Here is a 16,479-nt window from a genome sequence, read left to right as displayed (position 1 = left end):
GGCAATGTCCTCATGGATGAATCTATTTCATAAATTAAGGCAATTTGAAGTCAGGCTTGAGTAAGACTACTTTGACCTCGTGATATTGGGCCTTAGATTTCTCTAATTTGAATGGGATGCATTTAAGAAAATAGTCATATTTTTCTAACTGTTTTAGTGTCTTTAATTTTATATTATGTAAATTACATATGGCTGCAGCTATTAGAGGAGACAATTTAAAAGCTGAATGGCCCACTTACTTGAATCCTTAGCACTTAAAACATTTCTGCAAATAATAAAACTGCCTTGCACATCCAAAAAGAATTTTGCTTTCCAACTATTTTCACACCTATCATTTGTTTATACTTTGTATATTCTTGAAAGAGAGATGGGTCACAAGGGTACTACCTCTATCTCATTATAGAGAAGACTGATCTCTAGTGAGATTAAATGATATTTGAAGGTCCCACATCTAGAGCCCTATCTTTCAGTTCTCCAAATGAAAACCTCACCAGCTCCACAGAATCAATGTAAATTTAATATGGCATTCCTTAGCCTGGCAAGTAGCGTTTGGTAGAACTGTGGAGTTTTTCTCCAAATACTTCATGGACCCATCCACTCCTCTCCATCTCTATTGTCACCTTGATTGATGTTCTCCATACTTCAACAGGCGCAAAGTTGGTCTTCCTTCTTCCATTCATGAGTTTTAAAAAATGAGCTTTTTATATGTAAATCACATGCCAAAACCCTCCTCAATAAAAGCTAAGTGACTTTCTCATGGTCACACAACTAGTCAAATGTATAGCCTGGAAAAAACCCATCTCTTCTGACTATTAGATTCCTGAATGAAAATATAAACTTCTGAAAGGTATATACTATGATGCATCACTGCAGAAACTAGCAAAGTATCTTAAGCATTATAGGTTCATCAGTAAATACTTTGATTAAATACCACCATAAGACCTTGATTAAATCAAGGTCCAGACTGAGACTAGCATCTTATTAAATCATCAATGCCTTGCCCTAGTGATATTGTGGTTATTATGAGATCAGCAAATATTAAAATATCTGCAGGCTACATTTTGAGTTGCTTTCCCAGGTGCAGTTTTAAACTTGCAATCACAGGGGCAGCTTCTTAATGCACTTTCTATTTATATAATTTCCTAGTATATTTAGGCAAACCTCTTTGAATAGACACATTGTGAATATATAGAAGTGAAAGCAGACTTTTAGCTTTAACATTACTTCATTGATGTTCTAAGGCCGAAAAACCCCTTCAGCAATAAGGGTCCTCAGCTAGATAAGCCACTGTGTCACAGAAGGCCCCCAAACTGATCTTCCTCCATACCAGCCAGCTTCTGCCAGGCAATTCAAGAAGACAGTGCTTAAAAGGACTTGCAAGTTTGACAAAAAAAGTTGGAGAAATTGATTGGTATTTAGAGTTTAGTGGTCTCCTCTGGGTATTCCTGGATTTCTGTGACTGATTTTGATGAAGTGCTTTTATTTGTCTCCCTACCCAGAGACTGCAGATGAATTTGCAACAGAGCAGCATGCCTCCTGTTTAGCTTTGTCAGGCACCACTTAGACATGTTATAATTTATTTTCCAGGAAAAATATTTCTCATGAGGGCTTCTGGCTAACACAGTTATAAAAGCAGCTGGCTACCGTTCAGCCTGTTGTCTGCTGGCAGCTGGGCTTCCCTATACAGGCTGAAAAGAAACATAACTGGAGGGGAAAGTTGTGGAATATGGGGGCCGGGACCAAACACCCTCCTTATGTAGGCCTGAGTCTCCTCTTCCTGACTGCTCTGGGTGTTTAACAACTTTGTAAGCATCCTATTAAGTCTGGCAGGGAGTGCTGTTATTTCTTGTGTGTGTGTGTGTGTGTGTGTGTGTGTGTGTGTGTGTGTGTGTGTGTGTGTGTGTGTAGCGGAGTCGTATCTTAAACAGGCTTTGGCTTGTTTTTGTCATTATGCAGACTAGATACTGCCCTTGAAAATACATTAACTCACCCAGCTAAATTTTTTCTAACATAGAACTTTCCAGATAGAGCTTCAGATAATTACTTTTAGAGCAACATATTTTAAAAAGCTTCAACACTGAATTCACACACTTTGTGAGGAAATGTTCATATTATTAGAGGTACGGAGAAACTGAGATGAACTGATATTAATGTTCCTTGATATACCCTCACTCTGAGGCACGTGCTGCCTCAGTGAAATAGTCAGCAAAATTCCTAAAGGATTTAACTTATTTTTTTCTTTTTGACTAGTGCAGAAACCATGTATCATCAAGTCTCAGACATTGTCAATTATAATACAGTGTTTCTTATGTACCACTGAGAAGTTAAAACTTCTGCCACATAAATAATATCATGTTTTTTATCACTTTTAATTGAAAGAACTCTTTTAGATTAATCCGCACTTAGATTTTTATCATAGCACTCTTATACACAAAAAGGAAAATTTAATGTAAACAATCGTTTTAAGAAATTCTTAAAATTTCTTCACCCCGTATCCAATTATTCTGAATCATTCTTCAACTCTGAGCCATCAGTGGCTGAATTTTCTTACAGGGTATCATCCTGTGCCACCAAATTCACTGGTAATGAAATATTTTCTTAAAAGTGCCCCCCACTCCCCACCAGTATTGCCTCCAGGAATTTTTTCCAAATTTGCTGACACCTATTATGTAAAAATTGATGCTTCTGTTTTCTTACTTGTACCTGAAGGTGTCAACAGAAAATTCTCAGATAACAACTAGGTCTTACATTATTTCTTCATTTTATCTGCAAATGGCTTATTCACTGAAACGTCAACAGTTGTCCAGTCATGCCTCCAGGAAAAACAAAGTCTATGAACGCACAGGCAATAAAAATTATATCCCGATTTTAAGATATCATTGATCATGATGGGGTTAAGGGTAGGCTGCCCCAAAATATGACAAAGTGGCATATTGATTATTTTGAATTAAAGTTACTTAGGGAACAGCCAGTGCAAGAAGGACACTCTGACCCTCCACTCTGTCACCCTGAAAGCAGGAAATAAATCTCCCAGGTACCATCCCTGTACTAGGAGGTAGAGAGACATCCTTATCACCAGATATAGGGAGTTCAGGGTCGAGAAGGCTGTGTAAATAAACTCTGCATATTTTGTTCCCTAACTAGTACACAAGCCTAAGTTTCTTTGTCTTGCCAGTGCTCACAAATTTATTGTTTCTTTGTGTAACAGGTATATAAACAACCTGCTTTTGTTGCTTCTTGGGTCCTAAACCTGTGAGACCTCTGTACGTATTAAATTAAATTTTTTCACTGTTAATCTATCTTGTATCAATTTAATTATTAGATCAGTCAAAAGAACCAAGAGGTTTAGGGGAAAAATTTCCCCTGCCAACAACTGTAGGGTACATCCATATTTTCAAGATGTTAAAATATGGAAAATATGTATCTTAGATTTTAAAATATATGTAGAGGATGAATAGGCTGTGTGTATATAGCAATTCCACTGTGAGAAACAATGTAGAGAAATTTCAGAGGGAAGAAGCTTATAATAGTTTGGAGTTGATTATTGTCATCATCAGAATCACCCAGGGACCTAAAAATATGGGCAATCCAACCATCTAGGAAGTAAGGACAGGGCATCAACATTTTTAATAACCAGCCCTGGGATTCTGATGTAGTCAGATTAGGGGAACACTTCTGTGGAAAGCCCGGGTTTCACTGGCTGTGTCTTGATGGCCATCACACACTTTATACAGAATGATCAGATAGCCAGGTTTTCCTGGGATGGTCCTGGTCTATGCCTCTTGTCTTACCATGATTGTTATCAGCATACACTTTTAACAGTGTCCAATTTGGGGGTATTTTATAAGGTCATCTAATTTTATGTTAATGGGCAAAAGATGTATGATCACAACTAGAAGAAACTGTTTATGTGACCTTGCTGTGAAATGTAAACAGACTCTTTGTTTAACGGCAGTTGAAACCCCACCGGTGAATTCACTATCAGGCCACTGGCTAAGAGTCCATGTTCTGAGAATTTGTCATCAAGAAAGGAAACAAAACAAAAACAACAAACAAACAAACAAAAACCTCTTAAGATAAATAATCTTTGCTTTGAAGACTATAAGGCCCAAACAAATCAGGACCATCTCTAACACAGCTAACTCTAGAATTACATTTGGGGAGTGTGTGGGATTTTTGACTGTGCACCTTTCACTGTTCTCATATTTATTGTTCAGAGGCTAAAATCACACCACCTGAAGTGACAGTCTCTTGTCAGATTGTGTCTGTCATTGCACTGAGGCCACTTTGGGGAATTTTCTAGATGATATGTTGAGTTATCGCCTTTGGTATGGCATTCATAGTGAAATCTTCCAGCAGAGCCTCTTCCCTGATCTCAGTTTAACATTAAAATGGCACAAGAGCAAACCTTCACCTCAAAGACAGCATCAGTTCATTCCATGGAAATGAAGGGACAATTTTTAGTAAGAGCACTATCTGTACAGAGAGGAAGTAAGTTCTTTCCAACTGAATCAAAAGAGCTAAAGAGATGTAAGTTTCAGAATATCTGTGGGTCAGTTCAGAAGAACTATTCAGGAGAATTACAGAATTTCTGTACTTGTGAATTACGTGATGAAACAGAGTTTGTGAACAAATTGTCATTTAATCCTAGATATCATTTAAACTCTATTAGACAATTATTTTGGAAATACATGAAAGCAATTTCTGCTTAGATGAGGGTGATAACTGTTTTAACCATACAAATCATTTGGTAACCCACATGTTGTGCATTAGAGAATAATGAAATATTAAAAGCACTTGTTCTGTGTCTGCCTCCTTTGGCTGACATAGGACTAGTGGTTAAAAGTTATGAGTAAATAGATTTTGGATCCGTATGATGATGGAATTTCTAGCATTTATAACTTGTCAGAGTTGTTAGAATAATTTTCTTGTTTGGAGGTGAGGTCCCCATCTTTGGAGGAATTTGATCTAGAACAAAATTCTTAAAAGTGTGACGTGTGTACATCAGCTGCTATGGTCTGAATATGGTGTGCCACCCAAAATTCATATGTTGAAATCCTAAGCCCCAAAGATTATGGTATTAGGAGGTGGAGCATTGGGGAGGTACTTAGGTCATGAGAGCGGAATCATCATGAATGAGATTAGTGTTTTTATAGAAAAGACCTCACAGAGATCCCTAGACCTTCCACCATGTAAAGGTGCTGGCTATGGACAAGGAAGGGGGGCTTCACCAGAGTGTGACCATGCTGGTGCCTCGATCTTGGACTTCCCAGCTTCCAGAACTTGTGAGAAACAGATATCTGTTGTTTATAAGCCACCCAGCCCGTGGTATTTTGTTATACAACCTGATCAGACTAAGACACCACAAGATGTGCAAACATTTGCTGGTGAGTACAAAGAAAATATTAGAGAATATAATCCAAAAATCTTTTAAAGGTTTTAGTAATATCAAATATGTGGAATGACTCTGGTCTTTCATCAGGTCTGCAGGGCAGTCCATAGGGTTTGATGTACTGTGATGCTATCCTGAGGGAAGTGTAAAGTTCTACAGGAGACTGGTGGAAACACCCTCACTCTTTTGTTCATTTTCCTCATATTGAAACACAGATGTTTATGTGAGCCATGCTAAATGAATTTATGAACTATGTTCTAAAGTTCTGAACAAAGTAACTTCCCTAAACTGATGGTATAGTTTTAAAAGATCACTGCACATAAACCACAAATTTAAGACAATACTAATAATCTAAGCCCAAGTAGGCAACAAAAACATGGGTAAGCCAACACTCGGTCTACTGTTCATTAACAACACACTTTTCCTTAACCACAATACTAGGTTTAAAAAAATCATCAGGGCTAATAAGAAATTGGTGAAAATTTTGGAATTTTCTAGGGCTCATTGGAAATATAGATGAAATTTGCTTCATCAGTGTTTATGTTGTCTTAAGATATGAGTATTAATGTTAAAATAAAGCCATCACAATTAGCAAGATTTTTTTTTTTTGCAGTACGCGGGCCTCTCACTGTTGTGGTCTCTCCCGTTGCAGAGCACAGGCTCCGGACACGCAGGCTCAGCAGCCATGGCTTATGGGCGCAGCTGCTCCGTGGCATGTGGGATCCTCCCGGACCAGGGCACGAACCCGTGTCCCCTGCATCGGCAGGCGGACTCTCAACCACGGCGCCACCAGGGAAGCCCAGCAAGATATTTTTAAAGTAAGCATTCAGAGTCTCCTCTGAAGTCTTTTCCTTATGAAAGACAAAAATTTTCCCTTTGAGGAAACATTCGTTTTTCCTGACACAGTAAAAATGACTAAGATATTTTGTGGCAAATGATTTGGCAACAAATTAAAATGCATTATTTTGTTTGCAAATAGTGTTGTCACATGCACTGAAAATGTTGCTGAAACTATGAAGAAATACGTATTATGACAAACTAAGTCATTTTTGTTATACAGCTGAATAAATAAAATACATTTTTTCAGCCTTCTTTTGGTTTACATATACATTTGCTAGATAGCATTTCACATATAAAAATTACAACTAAAGCAGCTAGAAAAGAAACAATGTATCCAAAAATCATGTCCTCAACAGTAGTAAGTGAAGGGGAAAAAAGTTTTAAGTGGGGAAGAAAAATTTTAACTGCAAGGACAACCACTAATAGAGCAGTTTATCGGACTGGAATTGAGAGCAAGATAGACAGAAAAAAGAGAGCTACTGTGGAGTAAAGCTGAAAAGCTATCACTACACTTGGAAATCCATTCAATGAGTCTTAGCAGGGAAGCTATTAAAGCAAATAAGTTGAAATTAGAATAATAACAGGTGCTACAGACAGTTCAAGGAGGATAACAATAACAATAACAAAGACATACTTTGAATGACAGAGAAGCTATGAGAATCTTTTGTATTAAGTGAGGTTCACTGGTCAGCTCACTGTAAAAATAAATAAATGAATAAATAAGTAAATCAAATGCAGAGTGAAAAAAAGTATTCATCTTTTTTTAAAAAAACAGCTATTAAAAGAGACAAGGGCTTCCCTGGTGGTGCAGTGGTTGAGAATCTGCCTGCCAGTGCAGGGGACGCTGGTCTGGGAAGATCCCACATGCCGCGGAGCAACTGGACCAGTGAGCCACAAATACTGAGCCTGCACGTATGGAGCCTGTGCTCTGCAACAAGAGAGGCCCATGCACCGCGATGAAGAGTGGCCCCCGCTCGCCCCAACTAGAGAAAGCCCTCACACAGAAACGAAGACCCAACACAGCCAAAAATAAATAAATAAATAAATATACATATATTTTTTTTTAAAAAAAGAGAGAAAACCATTTAATTTTTTTTTATGATGGCTGGCCGTCAAAACTATGCAGCTTATAAAATAATTTTGAAAAATGACCACTTAATCTTTCCCTTTGAGTCACTTTCTGCTTTAACAGGGAGTGAGAAAATCACCATTATTAAAAAAACGTATACAAGGAAAAAGTATTTAGAAAACGAATGCTTGGAATTGTTTTGATCATTTCGTGATTTTGTTACCAAATCAACTTTCATATGTGCACACTAAAAATGGAAACAGAATTTTCTAATCTATGCTCAAGAAAAAGTTTCAGCATATCTTGAACCCATGTGTTAAAATACACTGAATTATAAGCCTTTCCAATTTGTTTGAGAAAAACTGAGCTATATAACCAAACATAGAAATGTTACAGATAAAAATTCAATAAAAATCGTTCCATAATTAGTAGATGTGATTAAAAAGTATGCATCATGATTGAGTAATATAGTAAACACAACAAATCATGTACTTCTCCTTATACCTGTGTACTATTGAGAGTTACTATCTTTCAGTCACAAAAGTCATTAATATCACCTATAAAAATAAACTGAACTTAAAATCCAGATATTTGGTCACTGTAACATGGAGACTATATTCAGATTTTCAAAATATTTTTAAAAAATCAATCATGTTATACTCAGTAAGAAGGTATTAATATTTTTACTGTGATAAAATAGTTTTTACACTTAATAAAAATATGTTTAAATTTTTTTAAATATTTTTCATCTTTTTTCTTATTCTTAAATATAATTTAGTTTATGTTTATTATTTTAGTTCAGTAGCCTATACAATTGACACATTAGGAAATATATCTGACTATTAAATGCAAATTTCCTTATTGTCTTAAAGGATTTTAGGCTTAGGCTCAAAAAAACAGAAAAAAAATAGATTCCAGATCAGATATCTATGCAAGATATGCTAAGAAATAAAGAAACCAGACTAGCAGCCATGGGCTCATTACTTAGGTGAAGAATATATGAGGGGAAGGTAGGAAATCCATCAAGCAGACTGTAGAGAATTCTTTTAAGGAGGGACATATTGGAAGACTAGGGCATCTTCTCTGCCTTCCTCCATGTCCTTCTCTAATCAAACAGAAGGACTTCAAGGAACCACACTCAGAGATTATGAGATTCCTCTAGACTGAGGAATATAGGGGCTCAGGTCAGAAAAATTCTATAAGAGTGAGGCTGGCTAGAGAGACATGTGGTAGCAGAATGAAGATAGCATCCTCTTATAGGAATGAGTCACATTCCCACCATGGTAGACAAGATGTTTTGTCCCTCATGTCTTTGTTAGGGAGTCTTAAAATGGGCTTTACTCAAATGGGTTTCATGTAACTGTGAAGACTCTACTGGAAAGTAGGCACTGAGGGGAGGTCTAAGCAGACAGAGGGAGCACTGCCTTTATCAGCAAACTATACTTACAGAACCCTAGAGGTGGTAAGCTCCAGGGAACCTGCAAAAGTACTCCAAAAGACAAAAGATTCCATAATGTAGAAGTATTCTTCATCCAGAGAACCCTGGTAAAACTTACAATTCTCTCATGCAACACTTTGTCTGCCCTAATTTCACTTTGCTCTTCTACCCATCCCTGGAGGACCAAGAATCAGCATAGTAGAGGAAGATGTGAAGACTAAGTTGGGGGAAGAGGAGAGAAATTAAGGGTACCCCCAGTCCCTTTTCCCATTCTCACCGTTAGCTCAGCCAGCTCACTGCAGACTTTGAGTATAAGTTGGCCCAACCCGGTATAGAGGAAATTTAAGTTGGATGAGTATTAACACTATGAAACTATGATCTGGACTTTTTTTTTCCACCAAGCGATGCTATTGGTTTAAGATGAGATGCCTTTGAGCTGTCTGGAGATAGCCTCAGCGACCAGAGGGCAGACAGAAGAAGCAAGAAGAACTACAATCCTGCAGCCTATGTAACAAAAACCACATTCACAGAAAGATAGACAAGATGAAAAGGCAGAGGGCTATGTACCAGATGAAGGGACAAGATAAAACCCCCAAAGAACAACTAAATGAAATGGACATAGGCAATCTTCCAGAAAAAGAATTCAGAATAACAATAGTGAAGATGATCCAGGACCTCGGAAGAAGAATGGAGGCAAAGATTGAGAAGATGCAAGAAATATTTAACAAAGATCTAGAAGAATTAAAGAACAAACAGAGATAAACAATACAATATCTGAAATGAAAAATACACTAGAAGGAATCAATAGCAGAATAACTGAGGCAGAAGAATGGATAAGTGACATGGAAGACAGAATGGTGGAATTCACTGCTGTGGAACAGAATAAAGAAAAAAGAATGAAAAGAAATGAAGACAGCCTAAGAGACCTCTGGGACAACATTAAACACAACATTCACATTACAGGGGTCCCAGAAGGAGAAGAGAGAGAGAAACGACCCGAGAAAATATTTGAAGAGATTATAGGCAAAAACTTCCCTAACATGGGAAAGGAAATAGCCACCCAAGTCCAGGAATTGCTGAGACTCCCATATAGGATAAACCCAAGGAGAAACATGCCGAGACACATAGTAATCAAATTGGCAAAAATTAAAGACAAAGAAAAATTATTGAAAGCAGCAAGGGAAAAATGACAAATAACATACAAGGGAACTCCCATAAGGTTAACAGCTGATTTCTCAGCAGAAACTCTACAAGCCAGAAGGGAGTGGCATGATATACTTAAAGTGATGAAAGGGAAGAAACTACAACCAAAATTACTCTACCCAGCAAGGACCTCATTCAGATTCGATGGAGAAATCAAAAGCTTTACAGATGAGCAAAAGCTAAGAGAATTCAGCACCACCAAACCAGCTCTACAACAGATGCTAAAGGAAATTCTCTAAGTGGGAAACACAAGAGAAGAAAAGGATCTACAAAACCAAACCCAAAACAATTAAGAAAATGGGCATAGGAACATACATATCGATAATTACCTTAAACTTGAATGGAATAAATGCTCCAACCAAAAGACACAGGCTTGCTGAATGGATACAAAAACAAGACCCATATATATGCTGTCTACAAGAGACCCACTTCAGACCTTGAGACACATACAGACTGAAAGCGAGGGGATGGAAACATATATTCCATGCAAATGGAAATCAAAAGAAAGCTGGAGTAGCAATACTCATATCAGATAAAATAGACTTTAAAATGAAGAATGTTACAAGAGACAAGGAAGGACACTACATAATGATCAAGGGATCAATCCAAGAAGAAGATATAACAATTATAAATATATATGCACCCAACATAGGAGCACCTTAGTACATAAGGCAACTGCTAACAGTTCTAAAACAGTAACACAATAATAGGGGGGACTTTAACACCTCACTTACACCAATGGACAGATCATCCAAACAGAAAATTAATAAGGAAACACAAGCTTTAAATGACACAATAGATCAGATAGATTTAATTGATATTTATAGGACATTCCATCCAAAAACAGCAGATTACACTTTCTTCCTAAGTGTGCATGGAACATTCTCCAGGATATATCACATCTTGGGTCACAAATCAAGCCTCAGTAAATGTAAGAGAATTGAAATCATATCAAGCACCTTTTCTGACCACAATGCTATGAGATTAGAAATCAATTACAGGGAAAAAAACGTAAAAAACACAGACACATGGAGGCTAAACAATACATTACTGAATAACCAAGAGATCACTGAAGAAATCAAAGAGGAAATAAAAAAATACCTAGAGACAAATGACAATGAAAACACGATGATCCAAAACCTATGGGGTGCAGCAAAAGCAGTTCTAAGAGGGAAGTTTATAGCTACCTACCTCAAGAAACAAGAAAAATCTCAAATAAACAATCTAACTTTACACCTAAAGGAACTAGAGAAAGAAGAACAAAGAAAGCCCAAAGTTAGCAGAAGGAAAGAAATCATAAAGATCAGAGCAGAAATAAATGAAATAGAAACAAAGAAAACAATAGCAAAGATCAATAAAACTAAAAGCTGCTTCTTTGAGAAGATAAACAAAATTGATAAACCATTAGCCAGACTCATCAAGAAAAAGAGGGAGAGGACTCAAATCAATAAAATTAGAAGTGAAAAAGGAGAAGTTATAACAGACACTGCAGAAATACAAAGCATCCTAGGAGACTACTACAAGCAACTCTATGCCAATAAAATGGACAACCTGGAAGAAATGGACAAATTCTTAGAAAGGTATAACGTTCCAAGACTGAACCAGGAAGAAGCAGAAAATATGAACAGACCAATCACAAGTAATGAAATTGAAACTGTGATTTAAAATCTTCCAACAAACAAAAGCCCAGGACCAGATGGCTTCACCAGCGGTCTTGATGGCCTAGATGTTTGCCTCCTCTTGGAACTTTCCAGTATTTTTCTTATAGCGCATCTGCTTGTTGCCAAACCAGTTGGGGACCTGAGAGGCAGTGATCCCGCATTTCTTGGCAAGCTCCTCCTTAGCCTCGTCACTAGGATATGGGTTACTCAGGTGGGAGTAGAAATACTCATTCGGGACCTCAGTGGCCTGTTTGCTGAAGTTACGGTTTCTTCGTCTGGCATCCAGGAACCGGAATGCAGGATCATGGCCGCCTTGCAGGGGCTCTGCTTGCGTTGCCTCTGGACGGCGCTGAACTTCCGGCGGATGACGCTCACCATGTGCTCCGTCTCCTTGGGTGCTATGAACTGCGTGCGGCTTTGCTCCCTCAGCAGTTTCAGGACGTGGGCTGTGAACTTGCTTCGTGCCTTCTCATACTTCTCCAGCTCCGAGTGGTACATGTGGCGGACCTGGGCAAGTTTGCTGTGATAGTCCAAGTGTTCGATGGGGTTGTTAGGGGATACACCTCCCCAGGAGGCTGCAGTGGTAGCAGCTGCTGACCCTGAGCCATCCCCTTTCTCGGGGTCAGCCACACCCTCTGCCAGAAGCATGGTGTCCAAGTGCATCAGCTGTAGGTCCACAGGCTCTTCCTCTTGGGAGTTTCGAATGCTGAGGGCGGTTTTCTCCTCGATTTCACGAAGGACGTTAATGAGAGCAGGCTTCATTTGGTGGTAGTTTAGGACGTGTTTCTTGGCCTGGGCCTCGCTCGTCCAGGCTCTGGTCGGTGATGGTTCCTACCTGCTGCAGAATGTCCCCGTGACCTCCCCACACCCCGCTACCCCCACCAGGGTCTCCGCCGCCCAGAGGTTCGCCAGGACCCCCAGGCTCCCCACCCACCAATCCAAGCCCCCGCCCCCGACCCCACCTGGTTACTTCCCTCCCAAACTCGCTGGGTGTGCTGCTTCCTCCGTCCCAATCCCCGCCCATCTCCCCCGCTCCCGGCTCTCCCCGGGGTTCATCCTGGCCCTAAAGGGAGATCTGGGGTACCGCTGGGCACCCCACAGGAGACCCTGGCCCCCGGCTGCGGAGAAAATGGAGTCAGAGAGAGAAAGGACGCCCAAGCACAGCTGTGTGTGGACTGGGCATTTTTAATGAGGACGTTTGTCAAAACCTTGGAAATTACTGGGAAAGCTTTGAGGACCAACCTGAAATTTCAGGTCAGAGAATATAGTGGGAATATAGTGGGAAAGAAGAATAAAGCTGCTTTCTTTGTACCCTATCAAATCCACCTCATTTCTTATACTTGTTCTATTTTATTTTTAGCATTAATTTCTATATAAAATCCAAGAAGTCTCATTTTATATAGAAATGTTGAACTGTTGTTATTTAATAATATCTGTAATTATCTCAATCATTATTGAAAGCATTATTATTACTATAAAATAAAATTTACATAAATTTGCAAGATCAGACCTACTCAGTGTTGCAGGGGACTAAATTTTTCGCTCTACCTCAATTTTATTGAGGAACACTGGGAAAAATTCATCAGAAAAACAAAAACTAAAGTTCAAAGGAAATCCTTATTTTCTTTTCAATGACTTTCATGTGGATAATATATGGTTTGATCAGCATATATTTTACTTAAAAAATGTACCTCTTAAGTTCCATCCGTGAAACAGTGTGGAGATTTTAAAACATGTCCCTGAATGCCTCCCATTAAAAGTGAGGTCTTTTTCTCCTCTCCTTGAATCTCTCGATTGCCCTGGGTCTGCTTTGATCAATATGGTACAGTGGCAGTGACCCTATGTAATTTCTGAGGCTAAGTGACAAATGTCCATGCACCTGCTGTTTTGTTTGTGAGAACACCTGTTCTTGTTGCAAGTAAGAAGTTTGACTACCTCAAGATAGCCATAGTGAGAGAAGCCCAGGGCACATGGAGAGGCTCCATGAAGGCTGCCAATACGCCCAGCTGTGCGCAGCCTTTCAATCTTCCCAGTCCAAGCCTCAGAAATGTGAGTTTAAAAACCTCCCCATAATTCTAGCCTTCAGTCATTTGAATCTCCCCAGCTGAGGTCTCAGACACCATATGGCAAAGACAGGCCATTCTCACTGTATCTTGTCCAATCCCCTGACGCACAGAATCCATGAGCATAATTAGTTGTTTTTTATGACACTGAATTTTGGAGTGATTTGCACATGGCAATAGACAACTGGAACAAATAGTTTTCAAATAAACATGATAACTGATTTTAAGGATTTTTCCTCTTACTGGGATATTTTCCATTTATTGTGTGCTTTTCCAGTTTAGTGTTGTAGTGTAGTGAGAACCGATCAGATATAAGTTAGTAGAGTCTCTGTAATGCTAAATATAAAACTTAAATTCATAGGATTTGGGGGTTAAAAAGATGTCACTATAGCAGCTTAAAATGAAAATTATCGGTTTCAATCATGTAACTCATATTTAGTTAATGCATTATAGTTTACAATACACCACCATGTTTCCCCCATTTAATCTTTCTGTTCCTGTTAAGCTTGAATTATAATGTTCATTTCACAAGTGAAAACACTGAGGGTCTCAGAAAATACATAATGGACGTAGGGTGTATGGTAGAAGCCATACCCTATGTCAGGATTTAAACTCAGGGCTTCTGCTTCCGAATCTCACTTTTCTTTTACTTCTCACTTCTTTTAATTGGTGAAACTATGCAAAATGACTGAAAGTTTCCTGCTTCCTAAGTGATCTCTTTATTTCTAATTTTGCATGTTAAGAAATTACAATTCCACAGATCAGCCAGAAGGATCTTTCTAAAGGTACTTTTTTGTATCCTCCCCTGCTTAAAATCTTCTCTAGTCCTCCTATTACACGTGATATAAAAGGCCCTTCACAATCTTTCTCCCACTTCCCTTTAAATCCCAACATTAACATTACTAGCGTGTAGTTCATCTTTCATTTGATGCTTTTGGTGAAAGAGAAACCCCTCATTCACTTAGAAATTTCATTGATTCATTCATCTGTCCCTTCACTCCACACATATTTGGTGCATGCCTTCTGTTTATGCCAGGCCCTGGGGATACCAAACATTTGTCATGTTTCTTGCCCTCAGAGTCTTTCAGTCTTTAGTACAAGAAAAGCAAACACAAGTTTACTACAACCTGTATGCCTTCATATTTGTGATGCAAAGAAAGACGAGGCAATTGAAATATTAAAGAGGACACCCAACACAGCCTGGGTTGATGGGGAAGGGGCGATACCGAGAAGGTTTCCTAATAGAGATGATTCAGGCAGAACGGAGCAATACACCACGTTCTAAGACAGGGAGATGGGGAGAAAGAAACTTGTACGTGGTATTAGAGCTCCATGATTGAGTTAGGGGAAAGAAAGTTTCAAGGTAGGAGTCTGATGACCCATGAGACTGAGACAGAAAGAATGCTAGAGAAGTAGATAGAAGCCAAATCAGTGAGGAGTTTTACACTTAGCTACCACTCGTGTGCAACAAACAAATTAACATCATTATGATGAAGTATTTTGTCATACTGAGGGTAAATTTTCACACTGATTACGTCTTCTTTCTGGGCCTTAACGTGTTCCTCTGGAAAGTCTGAGAGCTGGACTGCAGTGGTTCTACATTTTTTATCTCAGAGAATTACTTTTGCACATGGGAATACAACAAATAAAAATAGAGCTGGTATGGCTGAACCTGGCATGAGAAATCCAGACCATCTTCCTCCATCATACCCACTGGAATAGCCCTAAAGAATATCTTCATCCTCCCTGTTTTAGTAATCCAAAAAGTACACTTTTCAATCTAGTGAACTAGATGATCTCTAGTCTCTAATTTACTTTGAATGTTGCTGTACTAAGGTTCTGTTTTTCTCAGTCATTTTTCTTTCTACTAAAAATGTGATGGTGTTTCACAATTCCGTATGTAAACTTTATAAGTTCCTAACTGACTGGGAAAACAAAGTCAGTTAAACAGTGGCACCAAACACTGTGATAAGAGAAAACTCAACTATTTCAATTGGCCTTGCTGCATAGAAACACTATAGAATTTAGAAGCTAAAACAACAATAATTAGCTACTTCTCTCAATTCTATTTGTTGACTGGACAGTTCACCTGCATATTTCACCTGAGCTTACTCAGCTCCCAGGATTCAGCTAGGGGTCAGTGAGGCTAGAAGACCCAAGAGACCTCATTCACATGTTCGCCAGTTGCTGTGGGCTGTCACTGGGGGCCTCTTCTCCACCTGCCTCTCCTCCTCCATAAACTAGTCTAGCTTCTTTGCATGGCGACCTCAGGACCACATTCCAAGGTCTCTTAAAACCTAGCCTCAAAAGTCAAATACCATCATTTACACCAGAGTGGTCAGAGCAAGTTACAAGGCCAGCCCAGATTCAAGACTCTACCTTTTTATGGAAGTCACATCACAAAGAGGTATATATACATACCTGTGACTTCCATAAAAAGGAATATATATACACATATATATACTAATTTTATATATATATAGTATATATATACATATAATAATTTTTATATATATAGTAATTTTATCATCTATATTTTATATCTACTGCACAGGCATTCTTGTATGTCAACAGTTCCCAGAAAGTGATCGCCCCTACTTTCCTATCTCAAAACAACACTGGTAACCCATACTTCAAAAATTTCAGTAGCTTATTATAATATAGTTGTCCTCTTTGATTTGTATATTGGAACATAGTGCACTACTGCATGTCTTTGCAGAAATACGCTTATTGAAACAACTCAAGGGAATCTTCTGAATTGAGGAAAAACATTTACATTGGAACAAATTACATTTTACTGAAAACCTAATTGT

General features: G+C 38.6%; 1 pseudogene; it reads right to left on the bottom strand.

Moving 5' to 3' along the window:
* LOC132518423 (pre-B-cell leukemia transcription factor 1-like) overlaps positions 1–12,627 on the bottom strand; it is a 134,088-nt pseudogene extending 121,461 nt beyond the window's left edge.
* Positions 12,628–16,479: the final 3,852 nt, after the last annotated feature.

This window comes from Lagenorhynchus albirostris, chromosome 3 (genome assembly GCF_949774975.1).
Source record: "Lagenorhynchus albirostris chromosome 3, mLagAlb1.1, whole genome shotgun sequence".
In the NCBI taxonomy this organism is placed as follows: Eukaryota; Metazoa; Chordata; class Mammalia; order Artiodactyla; family Delphinidae; genus Lagenorhynchus; species Lagenorhynchus albirostris.
Note: the sequence above shows the minus strand (reverse complement) of the source record. Positions and strands in the feature narration are given on the sequence as shown.